This window comes from Podarcis liolepis (genome assembly GCF_965112155.1).
Source record: "Podarcis liolepis genome assembly, chromosome: W".
In the NCBI taxonomy this organism is placed as follows: Eukaryota; Metazoa; Chordata; class Lepidosauria; order Squamata; family Lacertidae; genus Podarcis; species Podarcis liolepis.
In genome coordinates, this window is record NC_139568.1 from 15421093 (window position 1) to 15443418 (window position 22326).

At 44.1% G+C, this 22326-nt stretch overlaps 1 long non-coding RNA gene and 1 pseudogene across 2 annotated transcripts in view; one reads left to right on the plus strand and one right to left on the minus strand.

Annotated features, from left to right (window-relative positions):
• The window catches only part of LOC310697712, a 1172922-nt gene that overhangs the window by 451827 nt on the left and 698769 nt on the right, over positions 1 to 22326 (minus strand). The gene's annotated exons all lie outside the window — the stretch shown is intronic.
• The window catches only part of LOC310697821 (cathepsin L2-like), a 106603-nt pseudogene that overhangs the window by 6618 nt on the left and 77659 nt on the right, over positions 1 to 22326 (plus strand). The window contains exons 2-3 of the transcript XR_014530130.1: positions 15470 to 15580; positions 15839 to 15997. The product of XR_014530130.1 is annotated as a cathepsin L2-like (transcript). The remainder of the gene's footprint in view (positions 1 to 15469; positions 15581 to 15838; positions 15998 to 22326) is intronic.

Consider the following 22326-nt stretch of genomic DNA (forward strand, 5'->3'; position numbering starts at 1 on the left):
CTCCCACTGTAAAGAGTGAAACTTTTCGTTTAATGCTCCCCATTGCTGCTGTAAGACAACTAGTAGTGCACCATTTTGATGTTGATGCTGCATATCTGCATGCAAATTTAGACCATGAAGTGTTAATGAGACAACCCCCTGGGTTTGAAGAGGGGAATGGTGCAGTCTGGCGTTTGAGAAAGGCTGTTTACGGTCTCAAACAAAGTGGAAGGTGTTGGAACCAGTGTTTAAATGAAGCCCTTGTAAAACTTGGTTTTAAAAGGAGTGTGGCTGATCCATGCCTGTACACCAAGGAGACAGGCAACAAATATCTAATGCTCTTAGTCTTTGTTGATGATTTGCTTTTAGCAGGGAGTTCCACAGATGAGATCCAGAAGCTTACAAGTCAACTGGAAAAGAGGTTTAAGCTTAAAGCCTTAGGGCCTGTAAGCAATTACTTGGGAGTAGAAGTAAGGCAGGAAGCTGATGGAAGCTTCCTATTGAGCCAGAAAGAGAAAATTCTTCATTTGATAGAGCAGTTTGGCATGGAAAACTGCAAGCCAGTCCAAACTCCCATGACACCAGATTTCCCAAAGACAGTGTGTGATGATGAATTTGATCAGCCTGAGTTGTATTACTCAAAAATAGGACCACTGTTGTATTTAAGCCAGTGGTCAAGGCCAGACATTGCATGTGCTACAAATGTTCTGAGTCAACGTGTATCTAAACCCAGTACTGCCGATTGGTGTGCTTTGAAAAGGCTTATCAGATATCTAAAGGGGACATTGAATGTATGTTTGAAGATATCTAGTACACAAGACGAAAAACTAGAAGTATTTGTTGATGCGGACTGGGGAAGCTGTGTAGCTACCAGAAAATCTACAAGTGGAATGGTTATGATGTTTGCCAATTCCATAATTGGGTGGAGGTCAAAGAAACAAGGATTTGTTGCGACCTCATCCTGTGAGTCAGAATATGGGAGCCTGTCGCTAGCATGCAATGAAATCATGTGGTTTATACAGATACTAAAATATCTAGATTGTAAAGTAGATTTGCCTATCCAAGTGTATGAAGATAGCCAATCGTGCATTGCATTAGCGGGCTCGGAAATAATGAAATCTGCATCAAAACATATTGCTATCTGTCATGCGAATGTTAGAGATTGTGTACAGAATGGGGTAATCAAACTGGAGTATTGTCAGTCACAAGATAATATTGCTGATTTGTTTACCAAGCCTTTGCCAGCAACATGCCATAATGAATTAATGACAAAACTGGGTTTATGTATATAATGTATGTATGTATTGTTTCTGTTGGGGTTTTTTGCATTTAAGAAACAGAAGGGGTGTCACGGCTAAAATGGCCGCTGTTTCTTTAATGCGAATAAAGCTGGGTCAGCATGACTCAGCGGCCTGCAGCAGGTTGTATATATAAAGTGAGAAATGTTAGTTTGTGCTGAGGTTGGTGTTTGGGTTGGTTGGTTGGTTAGTGCTGGTGTGTATAGTTATTCAGTCGTGTTTTGCACAAAGACTTTTAAGAATAAAACTCTGCAAGGATATTCTTGTGGACTCTTTTTGTGCCGACAAGGGTCCGAGGACCAGACTGAGGAGACAAAGGGAGATCAGAACCTTTTCCTCCTTTTTTTTTTTTTTTTGCTTTTTACAAACACTGACATACCATGCAAACCACGTTTGCCTAACTTGGAGCTTTGTGGTGTGTGAACCCACATGACAGAACCAAAAATTCTCATGTCCTTGATGAATGGTTTCTTGCCAAACATCTTTTCATAGGGGGTACAACCAATCAGTGATGATATTCTGCGATTATAAGTGTAAACAAAACAGCTGAGCGATTCTGCCCAATAACTCTCTGGAAGATTGGCATCATGCAGCAAGGTTTTCAAGCCTTGAAGCAATGTTTGGCTTGCCCTTTCACAAAGTCCATTCATCCAAGGAGACCATGGACTTGACAAATCATGTTGAATTTCTTTCCCAGTCAGAAAAGCTTCAAACTGCTGAGAAGTGAATTCTCCCCCTCGATCTGTAAACAAACATTTCACCTGTTTGTCATACACATTTTTCAACCAAGCACAGAATTCCATGAACCTAGGAAACACTTCTGATTTCTGCTTGAGATTGAACACATGAATATACCTGGAAAATAAATCAATGAGGACCATGAAGTACCTGGCTCCACCCAAATAGCATGTTAGAGGACCAACGAGATCAGCATGCACTACCTGGTATGGTTCTGTAGCTTGTCTACTAGACACCTTACCTTTTGCAGCCATTTTGACCTTGTTTGCTGCGCATGCCTTACACTTCATGTGGTACCTGCAGGGTTCAACTAAGGCAGGCATTTTGGAAACTGCCTCGAAGTTTAAATGACCAAATTTCCTGTGATAATCATTAAGGTCCTGCATGCAAAACCTTGTTAGTATCTGCAATACAACAAGTTTCATCCTGCACAACATCAACAGAATCATCATAATGCAATACAAACAAACGATCAACATAATCAGCATGCAATACAAAGTCATCTTTCTTGGTGATGGTGCACTTCCTCTTCTTGAAGGAAACGTCTATGTCCTGTTCAGTCAGCTTCGAGACACTCAGTAGGTTATGTGCAGCATCTGGAACAAAAAGAACGTTGCGTATCTGTAGAGTTTGGTGATTATAGGGTTAACTTATAGAGTTTGGTGTTTCGTGTCTGAGGGAGGGTTTTTTCTATAAGAAGTCAGCCAGGATGTCACGTCCCAGTTTCTTTGTTCTGTGATTCTAGTTTCGTTTTCAGTCAGAGCTGAGTCGGAGTGTGTTTGAACTATGAGAAGAAAGATGTGTGAAAGCTCGGACGGAACAATTTACTGCTTGTAAATAATAAAGCTTCTAGATTAGAAGATTCTGTCTCTGGACTGTTTCACTCCCTATTCTCCCACGACAGCAACGCCGCTGCATCTCTGCTACTACTTCTGCCTCAGCTGAAGTGTTTTCCCAGAAGATTGCACTGAGAGGGAAAGCAGTGTTTTTTGGCGTAGGGAAGCGTACTGGACAGGCAGAAGTCCAAAAGGTTATGGAAAGTTGACGTTTTGGTTGCTAAGCGATGAGAAGGGAGTGCAGAGAGACGTCTGCCAGCTGGATCTCCTGCCGGGAAGCAAAGACAGTTTCTGAGGTCGCTGGTGAAGAGAGGGGAGCAGAGCCTTCTTCGGAAACCCAGTTGGCAGACTAAGTACTCAAGTCACAGAAGGGAGGGAAGATATGGCTCAGCCCCAGATGTGTCATGTTCCCTTTGAGAGCCTAAGTGGGACTAATTGGAGTGAGTGGTCTGTTCGCATGAAGTTCTTCTTGCTGGGGGAACAGCTGTGGCAGTGTGCACACCCCCCAATGCCTGAAGCTGGTGGGAAGGCTGAGGCAAAGATGGCTGCAGCTCAAGAGGAGGAGCAGCGTGTGCTGGGCATTTTCAAAGCAAGTGTTGAGGCTTGTCTTTTGCCACTTGTGGAGCGTGTCAAAGAGCCAAGAGCTGCTTGGGAATCCCTCCGAAAGGCATGTGAGGCCGGAGTGGAAGGCAAGGGCCAAGAGAGGGCTGAAGTGACACCAGAGGGGGCAAACTCGTGCCCTGAGAGTCCAGTGAGTTCAGTGAGCCTAGTGGGGGCTGGAAAGAGCCCACAGAGGGCAGTGAGCCTGGAGAGCCGATTGAGCCCATTGAAGGCAGAAGGGACTGTGTCTGTGCTTGTTCCTGATGGAAGCTGTGGCAATACTTCAATGCATCTGTGTGATGTACTTGGAGAGAGGCCAAGAGTTGTGAGGAAAGCAGTGGCAGGCTGTTTCTCTGGAAGCCCTGCACTCAGCAGAAAGGGTGCAGGCAGAAGTTCTGCTCCCAGCAGTGGGGGGGGGGGGCAGTCAGCAGTGAAAGCTCTGGAAAGCCTTTGTCTCCAAAAGTCTCTGAGAGTTGTTTTTGCAAAGAGTTGAAGGCAGACCGTGGGAAGCCTTGTTCTGCAAAAAGCTCCAAGGTCGCACAGCTGCAGAAAGAGCTGATAAGAGACGGTTCTCAGCAGCAGAGACGTGGGAAAGCTTCAAAAGGCACAGGAGGTGCAGAGAACAAAGACAAGTCATCGTTCTTTCATCTTGCTGCAGCTACGGTAGCTGTGAAGGACATTGGCAGAGCCCCCAGTCGGGGGGGGGGGAGAGTGTTGCTGTGGCAACCGTGCAGGACACCTGCAAAGGCCCCAGCCAGGGGGACAATTGAGGGGAGAGTGTTGCTATGGCAATTCCGGAGGAAGCTCAGCGATAAGACACTCTCTCCATTGTGATTGACAGTGGAGTGACGCATTGCCTCATTCCCTTTTCTGGCCTTCTTCGAAACTTCAAGGAAGTAAAAACTGGTCGCTATGTCTCCCTAGCAGATGGGAGTAAACGGCCGCTCACACAGACTGGAATGCTTTATTGTTCTTTTCTTGATCATGAAGTTCAGGCCTATGTTGTTCCTGAGATAGCAAATTGCCTGTTAAGTGTATCTGCTTTAGTAGCAGATGGCTTCTGTATATCTTTTGCAAATAACGTGTGTTCTTTTTCCAGGGATGGCAAGGAACTGTATACTGTGGAATGCAGGGACAGATTATTTACTGTACAGATGCCAGTTGTTACTGATGATGCCACTGAGGAAGCAAGGGTGCAATGTGTGAATGTAGCGCCACATAGTGGTTGTGCTCATCTCTGGCACAGAAGATTTGGGCATTTGGGTTGGAGTTATGTTAAAAAAGCCCCTGAATTAACAGAAGGGTGTAAATTTAAGGCTTGTGATGAATTCCTGGATTGTAGAGCCTGCAAACAATCGAAGGTTGTCACATGCTCTTATCCCAAGTCAGAAAGGAAGACCACTAGTCCTTTTGAATTGGTTCATGCAGATTTGTGTGGCCCAATGTCTGTAGAGTCCCTGGGGGGTTCAAAGTTTGTTCTTCTTCTGGTCGATGACTTCTCGAGATCGGCTTGGGTTTTTTCTTTAAAAAACAAGGGAGAGGCTGCTGGGTTGATCAAAGATTGGATCACAGCAGTAGAGGTAACCTTCTCCACCAAGGTGAAAAGTTTTCAAAGTGACAGGGGGGGCGGAGTTCACTGGGTCTGCGTTGCAGAATTTCTTCTGACAGAAGGGAATCAGCCATAGGTTGACCACGCCCCATAGTCCACACAGAATGGGATTGCGGAAAGGAAAAATAGGACTTTGCAGGAAGCAGTGTCCACCATTATTTTTGATGCAGGGCTACCGCAGCGTTTTTGGGCCGAAGCCTGGCGTTTTTTCTGTTTTTACACAGAACAGAGTGTACAATTCAAGTGTAGGGAACACACCCTATTTCCTGCTGCACGGTAGGAAGCCCAAGGTGCATTACCTCCATGTGTTTGGTTGTGAGGCCTGGGTCCTCATTCCAAAGGCTCTGCACAGGAAGGGTGAGCCTGTTGGTTTCTGTTTCCTCACTGAGCAGCAAATGCTTGTCACAAGACAAATGTTTACATTCCACAGTCAGAGTTACTGCTGGGTTCCCACAGGAATGGGAGACTGGATATGACGTACACTGGTTTCCTGTTTTTCAGTGTTTCTCTCGGCTTTCTTTGTGTCGAGAGGGAGTTGCTTCTCTGCTCTCACAGAGGCAGGATGCATGTTTGTATTCTCTCAGCATAGAGTGTAAATAAACTTTAGCAATGTAGCACATTTACCTGCTTATCCTTTTGCTGCTGGACTACTCTGCTTGGGCTCAAGATAAGACGAGCCTGTACCAGTTCCAGATGGGCCGGAGCTGGTCAAACTGACAGAGCCAAGGTCTAAGAAAATGATCTTTGTGGGGTATGAGCTGTCGGTTTGCAAGCCCCCTCCACAGAGGCTGGCCCCTCTCACAGTTCTCGGAGCTTGCTTACCGGTAACCTCCTCTGGCTGATATCCAGACAGACCAGGGAGATTTTGATAGGCGACATTTTCCCAAGCGTGGGTAAAATGCACACCCCTCCTCCTGCTTCCGCAGGGGAAAGAAAAGTAGTCAGAAATCTATTTACATGATGTTTATTTCTGACCTTACAGCACTACAGAAAAACATGTCCTTTCAGTTCAGTTCTTCCAGCACGTCTGACAAACTTCCTGTACACAAGCAAACGGAAGGTTTCAAATTACACTCTTCACAGAGACTTTTCCAGCCTGTGAACTTCCTGGGAAATTCTTCTTTCCCACAGATAGGCGCATCATGTGATGTCAACAATCTGGCTGTTTGCAGCTGTGATGTTTCCATATACTGACATCCTCCCCCATATGAATCATCGTTAGCTGCGGACAAAGCTTGATCCAGAGAAGAAAACAAACAGTTGTTATACATATAACAATCCCCTGTTGTTTCAGTTCCACCCTTGGAACTACCCGCCACTGGTTTCACTAATGAAATTCTCTGGTTGTCTGTTTTCCAAGGAATGAGTGCATCTGCATTACCTTGGTTAGGAAATGTTGTGTTACGCTTAGCAACTCCCTGTTGTGTCTTTGTCTCTGACTTAGACATACCCTTAACCTGGCTTGAGTTGTCAACAATAGCAATACATGCAACAGCTGAACTAGCAAACTCTTGAGAATACTTCTTGGGTGGTACGCCCTTTGTGATTCTCTCAGACCTGCGTATGAGGTGCTCATCCTCCTTGCTGACTGGTTCAGTCTCAGGACTCTTTGGAGAACCAGTTCCAATAGTAAACAGTGGTTCATCCTTCACTTGTGAAGGTCTAGCTTTTGTGTGTGAACCTTTCTCAATGACTGTGTCAACAGAACTCTGAGCTTTCTGTGTCACTTTCAGTACCACTATAATCAGAAAAATCAAAATCATCATCTGAATTGTCATCAGTGGGAAATGTGTGAAAAATTACTCTCCTGTCCAGGAGGACTTTCTAGAAATTTTGTGAGAATCACCTGACCAGATTCAGACAAAATTACTCTGTAGAGACCCTTTTCATAACCCACAAAAATGCCTCTGGCATTCTCCACCCCATCTGGAGTTTCAGTCCTGATTTGAGACCCAAAAACCTTAAAATGCATGACAGAAGGTTTTCTTTGGAACAGCCTCTCAAAAGGAGAACATTCCATACCCTTTGAAACCTTTCTCACCCAAGTGTAACAAAAACAAGATAAAGATTCAGCCCAAAACTCATGTGGCAAGTGTGAACTCAGCAATTGTGCCTTCATGCCATTCTGCAACTGTTTGTTCACTTTTACACAAACAGTTTTGTTCCATGCAGCTTCAGAAACAGCAACCTTGTGCTCTATCCCTTGCTTCTCAAGGAAATCCTGAAAATCCTGTGAAAGAAAAATTGGCTTCTCATCTGTGAAAAGAAAATCAATATTAGCATTATGAACACTCTTAACCTTATCACAAAACTCCTTCAACCTTTCTAAGGTTTCTCTGGGATTCTGCAAAATGTATATCCATACATATTGAGAAAAATGATCAACAAATATAAGATAGTATTTTGCATTGCCTCTAGATGGTGCTAAAGGACCAATTACATCAGCATACACTCACTGAAAAACTCTGTTAATCTTTGTTGCCTTTCCTCTCAAGTCTTCTTTCGAGATACCTGCAAGAGAAAGCATTTTAGATTCACATGCTGTGCACATTTTATAATCATTTTTATCAAAAGTTAACAGATACAGTCCGTCTTTCTCTCTTGCAGAAAGATACAGCTCTCCATCTTTGTAGATTTTGCAACTTTCCTCATCATTGGATAACACCAGTTTCTTCTTAGTGATTTGAGAAACACTCAGCAAATTGTACTTTAAATCAGGAACAAAATAAACATTGTTTATAGTCAAGTTCAGGCTTTCTAGATACACAGTTCCGATCCCGGTTGCTTCCATTTCCTGACAGTTGGCCAGTTTCACAGTGAAGCGTTGCTTCTCAAACGTAGAAAACAGGTCTCGGCGTGATGCCATGTGTTGCGTGCATCCTATGTCGATAACAAAAGCGTTTTCCACTGATGATGTAGCTTTTAGTGACATCAAAGCCATATCTGGTTTTGCCTGGGACTGGGTACGACCTTTGTTTGATGCCTCAGGCTTTACAGAGCTCCCTCTAGCTCCTTTCTCCTGACGTGGTGTCTCCTGACGAACAGCGTTCTGAGCTACAGCTTTCTCCTCTGTAGCAATTGTAGTGGGGGTGCTTGATTTCTGAGCTTCACTCCCCCCATCAGCAACAGCCATTGCAGCAAAAACAGGATCATCAACAGCATCATCAGCAACAGTCCCTTCTCTTCCCTTTTGTGGCTCAAAGCTCCTCCCAGCTTTCAATGAGCTCTCAAGAATTTGGCTAGCTTCATCTTGGCTCTCCCCCTTTGGTGCAACCAATTCTCGGTCCTTGCTTCCAACCCCAGCTTCACAAGCTTTCCGGAGTGACTCCCAAGCGACCCTTGGTTCTTCTGCACCCTTTAGGACTGGCTCAAGATAAGCGTCCACATTTTCTGCCAAAATTCTGATCACACGCTGCTTCAAATCACTTTGAATTGCTGCCTTCTTCCCCTGTGCTTGTACAGCAACAGGCTGTGGGGTCTGGACTAAGTCCCATAATTGCTCTCCCACCAGCAAGAATTCCATTTCAAATGACCATTCTAGCCAGTTTTGGCTATTCAGTTTCTGAGAGAACAGAGCCATCTTTAATCCCAAGCTGCAGCTTCAGCTACAAGCTGGAAAATCCAAAAGTCTATATCCTGTTTACTAGCTGCTTTGCACCTGGAAGTCAGCCCAGCTGCCTGGAATTTTCCCTTCCGAGAATCTGTAAACAATAAGCCTTCCGCTGCAATCCAACAGCAATCAGCAAGCTGCGCTCTACTTGGAAAGTCCCTTTCCAACAGTTTGTTTACAACAAGCGTCGCTGAAAAACCCAGCCTTGCTTTTGCTTTTGAAGCTTCTTTTCTCTCTTTGCTCTTTAAGGTAACCAGCTCATAAATTTTAGCTCAAAAAGTACTCACGATTCTGTCTCCAAGCAACGGCAGCTCTTATCAGCTCTGGAATGTGAAGTATGTGGCTGCTTCTCCGCTCTGTTTTATCCAAAACAGGAGCCTTTTTCTCAGTGAACCGAAGACTTTTCAATTCACGTTCACCATCCAGCCATAAATCAGCATTGCAGAGGTACGTGGATCGGTGCTTATCAGCAAAAAAAAGTCTCCCACCTGGTGCTTCAGCTTGTTGTGGCAACCAGCGGGCTCTGCTACCATTTGTCGGTTTGCAAGCCCCCTCCACAGAGGCTGGCCCCTCTCACAGTTCTTGGAGCTTGCTTACCGGTAACCTCCTCTGGCTGATATCCAGACAGACCAGGGAGATTTTGATAGGCGACATTTTCCCAAGCGTGACTAAAATGCACACCCCTCCTTCTGCTTCTGCAGGGGAAAGAAAAGTAGTCAGAAATCTATTTACTTGATGTTTATTTCTGACATTACAGCACTACAGAAAAACATGTCCTTTCAGTTCAGTTCTTCCAGCACGTCTGACAAACTTCCTGTACACAAGCAAACGGAAGGTTTCATTTTTTTTAACTGTTATAATTTATATATATATATATATATTTATTGAAGTTTCAGAAAAAGGAATTGCATAAAAACAAAAAATACAAGAATAAAATACAAGAATAAAAAAACAAAAATAAAAGTACAAGAAAAATACAGAATAAGTCCACAGATAAAAAAATAAAAATAAAAGATCAACCTTTCCATATCTTACACTCATATCTTTGTTTCCCTGACCCCCTCATACCTCCCTTTTTTGTATTCCAATTCAATTAATTAATTCAGCAATTTCTTTCCCTCCTTATTATCTTGATCTTTGATCTTAATATATTATAACATTAAATTTTTACCTATTTAAAAATCCAATTTTTCATATTCTTTTATATCATTACAGCTAGAAACCGCTTAACTTCATTCAAACATCATTCTAACATTCATTAATTTTGCAATACTTCTGTAAATAGTCTTTAAATTTCTTCCAATCTTCTTCCACCGACTCTTCTCCCTGGTCTCGGATTCTACCAGTCATTTCCGCCAGTTCCATGTAGTCCATCACTTTCATCTGCCATTCTTCCAGAGTGGGTAAATCTTGTGTCTTCCAATACTTTGCAATAAGTATTCTTGCTGCTGTTGTAGCATACATAAAGAAAATTCTGTCCTTCTTTAACACCGATTGGCCGACTATGCCCAGGAGAAAGGCCTCTGGTTTCTTCAAGAAGGTATATTTAAATACCTTTTTCAATTCATTATAGATCATCTCCCAGAAAGCCTTAATCCTTGGGCACGTCCACCAAAGGTGAAAGAATGTACCTTCAGTTTCTTTACATTTCCAACATTTATTATCGGGCAAATGGTAGATTTTTGCAAGCTTGACTGGGGTTATGTACCACCTGTATATCATTTTCATAATATTCTCTCTTAGGGCATTACATGCCGTAAATTTCATATCTGTGGTCCACAACTGTTCCCAGTCAGCAAACACAATGTTATGTCCAACATCTTGTGCCCATTTAATCATAGCAGATTTCACTGTTTCATCCTGAGTATTCCATTTCAGCAGCAAGTTATACATCTTTGACAAAGTCTTAGTTTTAGGTTCTAACAGTTCTGTTTCTAATTTTGATTTTTCCACCTGGAAACCAATTTTCTTGTCCAATTTATATGCCTCCATTATCTGATAATAATGAAACCAATCACACACTTTGTTTTTTAGTTTTTCAAAACTCTGCAGTTTCAATCTATCTCCATCTTGTTCCAATATTTCCCAATATTTCGGCCATTTGACCTCCATATTGAGCCGGAAGGTTTCAAATTACACTCTTCACAGAGACTTTTCCAGCCTGTGAACTTCCTGGGAAATTCTTCTTTCCCACAGATAGGCGCATCATGTGATGTCAACAGTCTGGCTGTTTGCAGCTGCGATGTTTCCATATACTGACATGAGCCTGGCTCAAAGGCTTGGAGGTTTGCATACCCGAGTGGGAACCAGTCCAGACTGGTAATCAGCAACAGTGCTGATGTGATGGCCTGGGATTCTGATTCAGAAGCTGAACCTGAGAAGTCCCAGCCTGCACAGGAGGCCCTGCCTCCAGGGCCGGCTGAGCTGGGGCAGGGGCTTGAATCTGAAGGGCCTGCACCTGTGCTGGATCCTCAGGAGCAGACACCAGATGTATCCACTCTGGCTCCGGAGGTGATTGAGGGCCCATTGCCTGCAGGTGCGCCTCTCCCAGCCCTGTCAGGGAAGCTGCTCCTGGGTCCAATAACCCTCCAGCCTCTCCTGAGCTGCAGAGGCTCAGGGCAGAGAGGTGGAGGGAACTAAGTTCTCTGAGGAGGAGTGCTCGCCTTAAGGCCAGGAGAGACGGCTCACCTGTGGGCCGGGACTGCCCCTGGCCTCAGAGGAAATAAAGGCCAATCAGCCCAGTCCCAGGTTGCAGGAGCAACGTCGTTGGAAACCTGTTTCTGCCAGCACCCAGACCTGTTCTTCCAGAGTTCCCGACCACGCCCGGCTTCACGCTTTGGACCCCGCTTCACCCTTGGTGGACATTCTCCAGATCCTTGACCCAGGACCGAACTCTGACCACACCACACGGTAACCTCCCCCCGGGACCAGCACAGCTGAGTTCTGTGAACAGGCTGGATGGTCACGTCTGCATGTCAATCCAGACGTGCTTTCACAGCAGTTCTTTGACTCAGATGGTGAGGAGGAGGAAGAGGAACTTGTTGTTGAGGACCAAAGTCCAGAGCAGCAGAATCTGCCACAGGGACGGAGTCCACAACAGGGGCAGCTCAGGATCCCTCAGAGGGGGAGTCCCAAGACACCTCCTCAAACCACTGTCAAGTCTGAGCCAAAGAGTGAGCCTTCCTCACCTGCTGGACCGGCTGTCAGGTTCAAAAGGCGCAGCAGGTCAGAGGGGGAAGTCTTTGACACTGAAGATAGTCTTGCTAGCCCTAGTGGGTCAGAGGAGGCACCAGGGTTCATGCTGAGGAGGTCAGCAAGGCCAACCAAGGGCAAGCCACCTGATAGGTTTGAGGTCACAAGTGTGTGGGTAGGTGTGGCTAGATGTGAACCTGAATCCTTCGAGGATGTTCAAAAGTTGCCTCAGGAAGAAGCCAGCAAATGGCATGAGGCAATGCAGAAAGAGATGAGATCAATGGAGTTGCTTGGTGTATTCTCGCTCACAAAATTGCCGGCTGGCAAGCAAGCTGTGAGTTGCAGATGGGTTTATCGCCTTAAACCCACAGAAGCTGGAGAACCACAATACAAAGTGAGACTTGTTGACAGAGGTTTCACACAGAGAAAAGGGATTCATTACACGGAAGTGTATTCACCTACTTCTCGGAGTGAAACTCTGCACGTGCTCTTAGCTGTTGCAGCACAGAGAGGCTGGGAGGTAAACCACTTTGATGTGGATGTTGCCTACCTGAACTCAGATCTTCAGGAGGAGTTGTACATGCTCCCTCCTCCAGGTTTTGAGATCAATGGGCAAGGCATTGTGTGGCGGTTACACAAACCCATCTATGGGTTGCGTCAATCTGCCAGAAATTGCAATATGTGTCTAAATGAAGCCTTGGAAGAGCTAGGTTTCAGGAGAAGTGTTGCTGATAGTTGTCTTTACCTGAAGGGGTCAGGTGCAACACAGGAGGCTGTGCAGGTCTTTTGACGATCTTTTGTATCTAGGACAGACAGGTGCACAGGTAGAGAAGTTTGCTAAGGAGCTTGGCAAAAGGTTCAAGCTCAAGCAGCTTGGAGCTGTTCGGACTTATCTCGGTGTGGATGTTTTTAGAACACAAGATGGAAGTTTTTTGCTCAGCCAGAGAGGTAAAATTGAGCAACTGCTTCAAAGGTTCAGTTTGAGTGATTGTACAGGTGTCAGGACCCCTTTGGAGGCTGGTTACATGAAAGACAGCCAGCAAGTAGAACGCTCTGCATTCGAAAACGCTGAAATCTTTCAATCAGCTCTAGGAAGTTTGCTTTATTTGTCCCAGTGGAGCAGACCAGATATAGCCTTTGCTATTAATCTGTTCAGCAGAGAAGCTTCAAGTCCTAGTGTGCAAGCCTGGAATGGCATCAAGGGGGTGCTACGGTATCTCCAGGATACCAAAGATTTTTGCCTTAAGTTGTCAGCTCAGGATGAGGTAAAGCTGACCTGTTGGGTAGATTCGGATTGGGCTTACTTGGATGATCACAAGTCCATGTCCGGCCTAGTGGTGAAGTTTGGGAACTCAGTAGTTGGGCGGAGGTCCAGAAAGCAAAGCCTTATAGCGCTTTCATCCACTGAGGCTGAGTTCAGTGCTCTTTCTGAAGCGTGCAGAGAGCTAGAGTTCTATGCTTGTTTGGTACAAGAGCTCTGTGGAGTGAATAGTTTGCCCGTCACGGTTTTCGAAGACAACCAACCGTGCCTAAAATTGGCCGAGACGGGGCAATTCAAGGCCAGGACCAAACACCTAGACATTCGCTTTCAGAATGTGTGTCAGAGTGTTCACGAGGGATTGGTTGTGCTGAAGTACTGTCCCTCAGCTAAGAACCTCGCTGATGGTTTCACGAAACCACTGACCTTCCAGAGGCATGGAGAGTTCTGCAAAGGTCTGGGTTTGGGTTAACACTGGGTATGTGTTTCCCCTCAGACGCAAAGCAAGAGGGGGTGTAGAGTTTGGTGATTATAGGGTTAACTTATAGAGTTTGGTGCTTCGTGTCTGAGGGAGGGTTTTTTTTTACTGGACAGGCAGAAGTCCAAAAGTATTGATGCATCCAAGCTGTGAAGAACAACCGTTCCGTAGCCTTGACTGGAGATCGTGTGGTCATCCGCTTAGTGAATCGCACCTTCCTGCGGAGTAAAGGACACAAACATTTGTTTGTCTTTGCAGACGTGTCTGGTCGCTCCCGAGTCGACGATGAAGAAAGATCTAGACGTCTTCTGGACCTTTGGAGTGAAGCGTGAGACCATTGCCTTGTGTTGCATTGTCCTAGACTTCAGACCTTTGCCTTTGCCTTTTCCACGCATTGCGCTTTCACTGTGCTGCTCTGTTGCCTCGGCCTTGGGATGTTTGCGCTCCCTTTTCACGTGGCCTAGACGTCCACACGAGTAGCATTTCACTGCCTTCAAAGCTTTGGCGCCATCTAGTGGTTCCACTGCGTTCTGGGATGACGTCTGTGAGGACTCCCCTTTAGTGATGCAGCTAGCACTACGCCGATACGCTTCATTTAACAAACACCACAGCAGTAACATGCGCTACCGTTAGCTGAGCAGTAGGCAAAACAGCAAGCTGGCTGGCAATCGCTTCCCAACTTGAACCCAAAGAATGTAGAATCATGAAGGAATACACAGCCTCTGGAAAGGTGATTCCACGCTGTTGCAACTCATGCCTGAGATTTTGCATTTCCATGAGGTGAGCACGGACATCTGCTCCTTCAGCAAGTGCCATATCATGCAACTTGGCATAAAAGAACAAAGAAGCTCCTGCCTCCATTCTTAAATGTGAATCTTTAAGACTGTCCCACATCTCTTTGGCCGAGTCCTTGTCTCGCAAAAGACATAGCTCTTCAGGGGACACAATAAGCGTCAGAGTTACCCTTGCTTTGGAATCCTTAGCCTTCCACTCATCGGTCATTGGAGCTGGGGGGGCTTCTGATATCACATTAAACAGACCCTCTTTTCGTAGCAGAGCCTCTGCATATTGCACCCATTCCAAATAATTATTTTTGACCTTTGGAATTCCAAACACATTCTCAAGAGCCTCTGTTACTCTTGGACTGGCCATCTTGTGTCTTTAAAGCAGGCTGAGTCTCTTTACCAGCTGCATTCCAAAAGCACACTGCATAAGGCTTTTGCTTTCTCGCCGCAGCCTGTTAGAGCTTTGGATAAAACTTCAAAGCCCACCCCTTATTGCCATCAATTAGGAACTGGCAGGCTTCCCGGGGCTCGAGCACATACCTCTCAACCATCTTCTTGACACGCAGAGAAGATAAGCTGCATTACGTTCTTCTGCCGTCCGTCTTCTGGGCCCTAACCAAAAAATGTCGGGAGCTCCGTTCGACCGAGCCTTTGAAACCGCCTCCGACAAACAATTAATGACCTCGAGCCTTTGATAAGGCTCCAAGCACATTCTTCAATCAGCAGAGTTCCCGGCAGGGAAAGATGAGATCGTATGAGCTACATTTTTAAAGAGTTTTATTTCTAAACTACGCAGAACAGAAAAGACATCCTCTCTCTATGAAAGCAGAGAGCAACTGAACAAAGGAACAAAGGAAACAGGAAACCACTAACGTCACATCCCGTCTCCCTTCCCGTGAGACTGCCAACAGTCTGGAAGCCCTGAAATGTAAACACAGTCCTGTGACTCCAAGCAGCTGCACAGTGAGAAACAGAAACTAACATTTCTTACCAAGAAAAAAGTCGGTGTGGCATGAGAAAATTTTTGTGTGGCCCAGAGAAAAAAGCTTGAGAACCAGTGATCCATAATTGAGCTTCCCATTGCAGGAGGAAGAGGCATTTCGTCGGGCCGTCTGGGAGAAGAACCTGCGGAGGATTGAGCAGCATAACCAGGAGGGGAACAGCTTCCAGCTGGCAATGAACCACCTGGGTGATTTGGTAACTGGAACTCTCTTGCATTGCCCTTGTAACTGGTCAGCTTCCATCTGAGCTGGCATTTGTGAACGTTCTCTTTGGGGGAATGCAGGTCTTGGGAATGGTTGCAGTCCAGCTGCTGGGAGTGCAGAGGGAGGATGTTGGTTTTGGCCAGTGACTTAAAGCTTTGCCCTGGGATGCAGCCTCAGGAGTAGCTTGGCAGGGGTGGGCATTCTGAAAATCTGGAAGTAAGAGCACAGCAACTATGGTTTCCTCCCACAGACAGATGAAGAGTTTAACAAGATGCTCAGCAGCTTCCGTTCTGACTTGGCCGACCAACCCGGTAAAAAGGTTGCCTTGTTCCAAGAATCAGCCAGCCTGGAGACCCCCAAGGAAGTTGACTGGCGCACCAAAGGTTAAGTCACCCCAGTCAAGAACCAGGTGAGTCCAGAACAACCTGAGGAGACTTAATGGCCAAGCTCAGGATTCCTAGAGGGGCCTTTTTTAACATCTCTCTGTTGGAGCAGGCCAATGTCTCAGTCTCAGTCAGTTTTATTGCACATAGCCCAAGGCTGCCACAATGTACACAGAATTATTTGACAATTAAAAGAAAATATACTGAATTGATAAAAAGACTTAAAACATTTATATTATTAAAACATTACGTACTCTAAACAGAGCTATAAAAGTACCCCAATGTGCAAATAAAAACATTAAACAATAAAATTCATAAGCTAAAATCATCACATGGTCACTAATGTTAAAAACAATATCAATTAATACAGTGTGCAATTTATACTCAGAGTTTGGTGACAAAGATAGAGCATAGCCTGAGGTAGATAGATAGGATCAAGTAAATTCATCTCCTTTACAGTTAATGGCTACCTTGGCTATATAAGTTGCTCTAATTTTCCTAGCAGCAGTTGCAAAAAGTGCTACACGCCAGGTCACATAATTATCTGTGTCTGTGAGGAGATATAAAATCATGTCAAAGGGGTTCTGGCCAGGGGACCCTGTCATTATAGGTACTAAAAATATTTTTCTTGCATCAATATATAAAGGACAGTGCAAGATATAATGCATAAGGTCCTCTACTTCAGAACATCCCCTAATGCAAACACGTTCATTTTTGGGTATGCCTCTGTGTCTCCCATCTCTATAAGCAGAGCTTATTGTATTTAGTCGTAGCTCTGTAAAAGCTTTTCGAAGTTGTGCAAAAGTCAATTCATTAAAATAAGATATGTGTTCATTGGCCTCTCTAAGTTTAAAATACAATGGGGCGCATGTAGATGTGCACGTAGAGTTTAGATCGTTTTTAGTTGCCACTGCCCTTATGATCCGTTTAAAGATATTTTTCTGGGAATATAAGGGAAGTTCTTTAATCTCAGTCACTGAGAGATCATATTTGCCCATCAGTTGGGCAGCATGATGTACCCAGTTTTTAAGGGGTAATCCATTTGAGAGCTCAATCAGGCATTTTTTTGGTAGCCTAGTGTTGTCCATCTGTTGAACTCTAAACCAGTAACAGAGAATTATTTTATCTATTTGGCTCTCTATGCTCAACATGCGAGTTTCCAACCTGACCATGGCAGATTGCACGTCTTTGGGTAAACCTAAAAGAACTCTTAAAAAATAATTCTGTGGAGGTTCCAAACCTCTGCACCATATAGAATCTGGGCCATTGTTTTTGCTTTATACACAGATAGAGCTGGGTTGACCAAATTTCCACCTTTACTGGCAGTGAATTTCAGAATAGCTTTTGCTGATTTAAAGGCTTGCAATTTAATATTGGATAGCTGTGTATTCCAAGATGCCGTTTCTGAATAAATCAATCCCAGATATTTAAACGTATTTACTTGGTTTATGATGTGTTCTTCCAGGTGCCAAACATGCTTTTTAGAATGCTTCCCAAATACAATGACCTGCGTCTTATGGATAAAGCATTCCTCGTGCAATATGAACTTAATTTTGCAAGCATCCGTCTCAGGCCCACCTGGGTTCTAGATACAAGTACTAGGTCATCAGCATACATTAAAACTGAGAGTTTTTGGTCGAGAATTGTGACGGGGCAAACTGTAGGTCCTCCAGTTCTTTAACCATGTCATTAATATAAAAATTAAACAGGAAAGGTGCCAAAATGCATCCCTGTTAGACTCCAGTAATGGTCTTAATTATAGCGGTGAGATGGCCAGCCAGATCCACCTTTACTTGTATTGATGTGTCAGTATATAATGTTTTGATGAGAAATAATAGACGGAGGTCTATATTTGTCTTTTCCAATTTTTGCCACAATGCATGTCTTGGGACCGTATCAAAAGCTGACTTTAGATCGATAAAAGCAACATATAATTTTTGCTTCAATTTTTTATATATATAAAATATTTATTAAGAATTTAGACAATAAAACACCATTCACATCAATCAATAAAGAAAAAAAGAAAGAAAAAAGATACAAAAAAAGATATACAAAAAAAGACAAAGGACAAAAAATCATAAAAAAGACATGAAAAATAGTTCAGTTTCATGAATAAATTTTCCATAACCTTCTTTTCTGACTCCCTCACATCTCCCTTTTCTGTGTTCCCATTTACAAAATCTTATTCAGCAATACTTCACCTTCTCTCAAAACTTATTTTAAATTATACGTTTCAGCTATTATGTCTCCAATTTTTCCCTTTGTTATCAAATATTTAAGCTTGACATAATATTATTCAAATTTCACCTTTGTTCTTATAAATCGATTATTTTCATAGTCCTTTCAGCTGTGTCACTAATGCCATATTATCTTTATATCCTGCATCATTCTAACATTCATACAATTTACAATACTTTTGCAAATAGTCCTTAAATTTCTTCCAGTCCTCTTCCACTATCTCTTCTCCCAGGTCTCGGATTCTGCCAGTCATTTCTGCCAGTTCCATGTAATCTATCAGTTGCATCTGCCATTCTTCCAAGGTGGGCAAATCTTGTGTCTTCCAATATTTTGCGATGAGAATCCTTGCTACTGTTACTGCATACATAAAGAAAGTTCTGTCCTTCTTTAACACCATTTGGCCAACAATGCCCAAAAGAAAGGCCTCTGGTTTCTTAGGGAAGGTATATTTAAATACCTTTTTCAGTTCATTATAGATCATTTCCCAGAAAGCCTTAATCCTTGGGCATGTCCACCAAAGGTGAAAGAATGTTTCCTCAGTTTCTTTACATTTCCAACATTTATTGTCTGGCAAATGGTATATTTTTGCAAGCTTGACTGGGGTCATGTACCACCTGTATATCATTTTCATAATATTTTCTTTCAGGGCATTACATGCCGTAAATTTCACACCGGTGGTCCATAACCGTTCCCAGTCAGCAAACATAATATTATAGCCAATGTCTTGCGCCCATTTTATCATTGCTGATTTAACCGTTTCATCCTGAGTGTTCCATTTTAACAGCAAGTTATACATTCTTGAAAGTACCTTAGTTTTTGGTTCTAACAGTTCTGTTTCTAGTTTCAATTTTTCCACCTGGAATCCTATTTTTTTGTCTGCCTTATAGGCCTCCCTAATCTGACCATAATGTAACCAATCTCGCACTTTGTCCTTTAGTTTCTCAAAACTCTGCAATCTCCAAGTGTCTCCATCTTTTTCTACTATCTCCCAATATTTTGGCCAGTTGGCCTCCATATTGAGTCTTCTGAGCCTTGGCTTCCATTGGTGACAACCACCTTGGGGTCTTACTTTCTAATAAATCTTTATATCTTGTCCAGACATTGAACAGTGTCTTCCTGACTATATGGTTCTTAAACGCTTTATGAGCTTTTACCTTGTCATACCACAGATATGCATGCCACCCAAACTCATTGTTAAACCCTTCCAAATCCAAGATGTCAGTGTTTTCCAGAAGTAACCAATCTTTCAACCAGCAGAAAGCTGCTGATTCATAATACAGTTTCATATCTGGCAGGGCAAACCCCCCTCTTTCTTTAGCATCAGTTAATATTTTAAAATTTATTCTGGGCTTTTTGCCCTGCCAGACAAACCTAGAAATATCTCTCTGCCACTTTTAAAACAATCCATCTTGTCCACAATCTGCAAAGTCTGAAACAAAAACAACATTTTTGGCAATACATTCATCTTTATAATAGCTATTCGACCCAACAAGGAAAGCTTCAATTTTGACCAAATTTCTAGATCCTTTTTTATTTCTGACCAGCATTTTTCATAATTGTCTTTAAATAAATTCAAATTTTTAGCCGTCATGTTAACCCCTAAATATTTCACTTTTTTAACCACATTTAACTCTGTCTCCTTCTGAAACCTTTCTTTTTCCAAAGTTGTCAATTTCCCCCCCAAAAAACCTTAGTTTTCTGCTTGTTTAATTTAAATCCTGCCACTCGACCAAATTCTTGAATCAGTTCTAACACCCTCTTAGTACTAGATTCTGGCTCCTGTAATGTCAAAACAAGGTCATCTGCAAAAGCCTTAAGTTTATATTGTTTGGCCCCAACCTGAATTCCTTTAATCAACTGGTCTCCTCTAATCATATTCAAGAGCGCCTCCAGGACCGAGATGAATAACAGTGGGGAAATAGGGCAACCCTGTCGTGTTCCTTTCTCAATTTTAAACTCTTCTGACACCACATTATTGACTATCAATTTCGCCTTTTGTTCTGAGTAAATTGCATCTATGCCATTTTCAAACCCCCGTCCCACTCCCATCCCTTTAAGATTTTTCTTCATAAAATTCCATGAAATATTATCAAAGGCCTTCTCCGCATCTATGAAAATCAACACTGCTTTTGTATTAGTATTCATTTGCAATAGTTCCAAAATGTCAATAATGTTCCTTGTATTGTCAGACAAATGTCTACCTGGGAGGAAGCCTGCCTGGTCTTTATGAATCACTTCATTTAACACTCGTTTTAGTCTATTAGCTAAAATGTCTGCAAAAATTTTGTAATCCACATTTAAAAGGGAAATGGGATGTTAGGATATTTCCGTTCCACCTTAAAGGGAGCAGGCTTTGTGAGTCACAGAGTCTGCGCATGTCCTGTTCACAGGATGTTTATGTTTGCTATTCCTTTCGATTTGTCAGTCGGTCAGAGACGCTGACTCAGAACGGTCATGTTTTTCTTTGTTCTGTTCAACGCTAAATAAAGTCTGTAGATTATGCTCTTCTGCGGTGCAAGCTTTCTGGCTGTGTTTTTCTGCTGAAAGAGGGTGCCCCAGCCTAGGAATGTGGCAATCTATTTCTAAGGCTTTGTGCCCCTAATTGCTGATACTGCGTAACTGCGTGACTACGGGAGGCCGATGGATCGTCCGGCAGCCGGCTTGGGGGCTCAGATGGACGTTATCTCCCTGGCAGTATCCCAACAACAAGGTTTCGGGCCCAGATTCACAGCACCTACAGGAGAGTAAAACTGCAACAGACTGCGTTTGAGAGGTACGGGGGAAAAGCGAAAGAAAGAAGGGAGGCTTTTCTGTTTACCTCGGAAGGAGTCTTTGATCTCCGGCAGGGCTTAATTGGCCTGGGAGCCGAGCCAGAGAGTTCGTGATTAATGAGCTGCCGAGATAAGGAGTCTCTGAAGTTAATAAGACTCACGGCTAAAGTAAAAGGCTGGAAATGGAGTTTTTCCAAGCTTCTGGAGATGCTGACTGTCCTAAGTTACATGGGCAGAATTATGAAACCTGGGCAAAATGGTGTGAAAGTTTGCTGTGTCAGTTTGGGGTGTGGCATACCGTTTCTGAGCCCCCCCCCCCGGTTCCTCTGACAGAGAGATGGAAAGCCGATGATTCGAAGGCGATAGACGTAATAGTCTTATCCGTATCTCTTGAGGAAATTAAGACGCTTGCTGGCAACACCACTGCACGTGGGATGTGGGATGCTTTGAAGAAAGCCCACCAGCCAGTCATCCCAGCCCAGAGTTTGACTGCATCGGAGGTCCTAGCTGTTTCCCAGAATGCAAGTGAATGCAGGGATGCTGAGGGCACCGGTTGCAAGCTGCAGGGGAAGCTGACCGTCACGTCATCCCAGGCAGCATTCCAGCCTCCAGGGGGAGCCAAGGAGTCGGCAGCTGAGAGCTCTGTTTCTCGTGGGAACCAAGGTCATCGCCTTTGCAGAGGCCGGAAAGGCAAAGGTAAACAGAGGCAGACGCCTGCAGATGGCCAGAAGCAGAGGGAGGGTGAAGAGCCTGCGCCAGGGAAAAACAAGGCTATGTTTGCTGGCACTGCTTCACCAAAGGCTAAAGGCACGTCTGCTGACCAGAAGCAGGGGGGCAAGCTGCAAAAGCCCACGCCAGTGGAAAACAAGGTTTTGTTTGCTGGCACAGCTTCACCAAAGGCTAAAGGCACGTCTGGTGGCCAGGAGCAGCAGGGGGGCAAGCTGCAAAAGCCCACGCCGGTGGAAAACAAGGGTTTGCTTGCTGTAAAGACTGCTCCAACAGCCAAAGGCAGATTTATTGTCGATTCAGGTGCGAGCTGCCACGTCACGAAGGATCGCCACCTGTTTATCTCCTTCAAGCCTCAGGAAGGTGAGATCCACCTGGCTGACGGAAGGACGTTGCAAATCGCAGGAGAAGGGACTGTGAAACTTGCAAGTCTGCACACTACCATCAGTAATGTACTTTATGTTCTGGGTGCTGCAAGCAACTTGCTCAGTGTCCCACAGCTTACTGGGCGTGGTTTTCAGATTTCCTTCAAGAGGAGCGTCTGTGTCATCAGTAAAGGCAAAGAGGACTATTTGTATGCAAAGTTTATGGATGGTTTGTTCCATATAACTTATGACGAC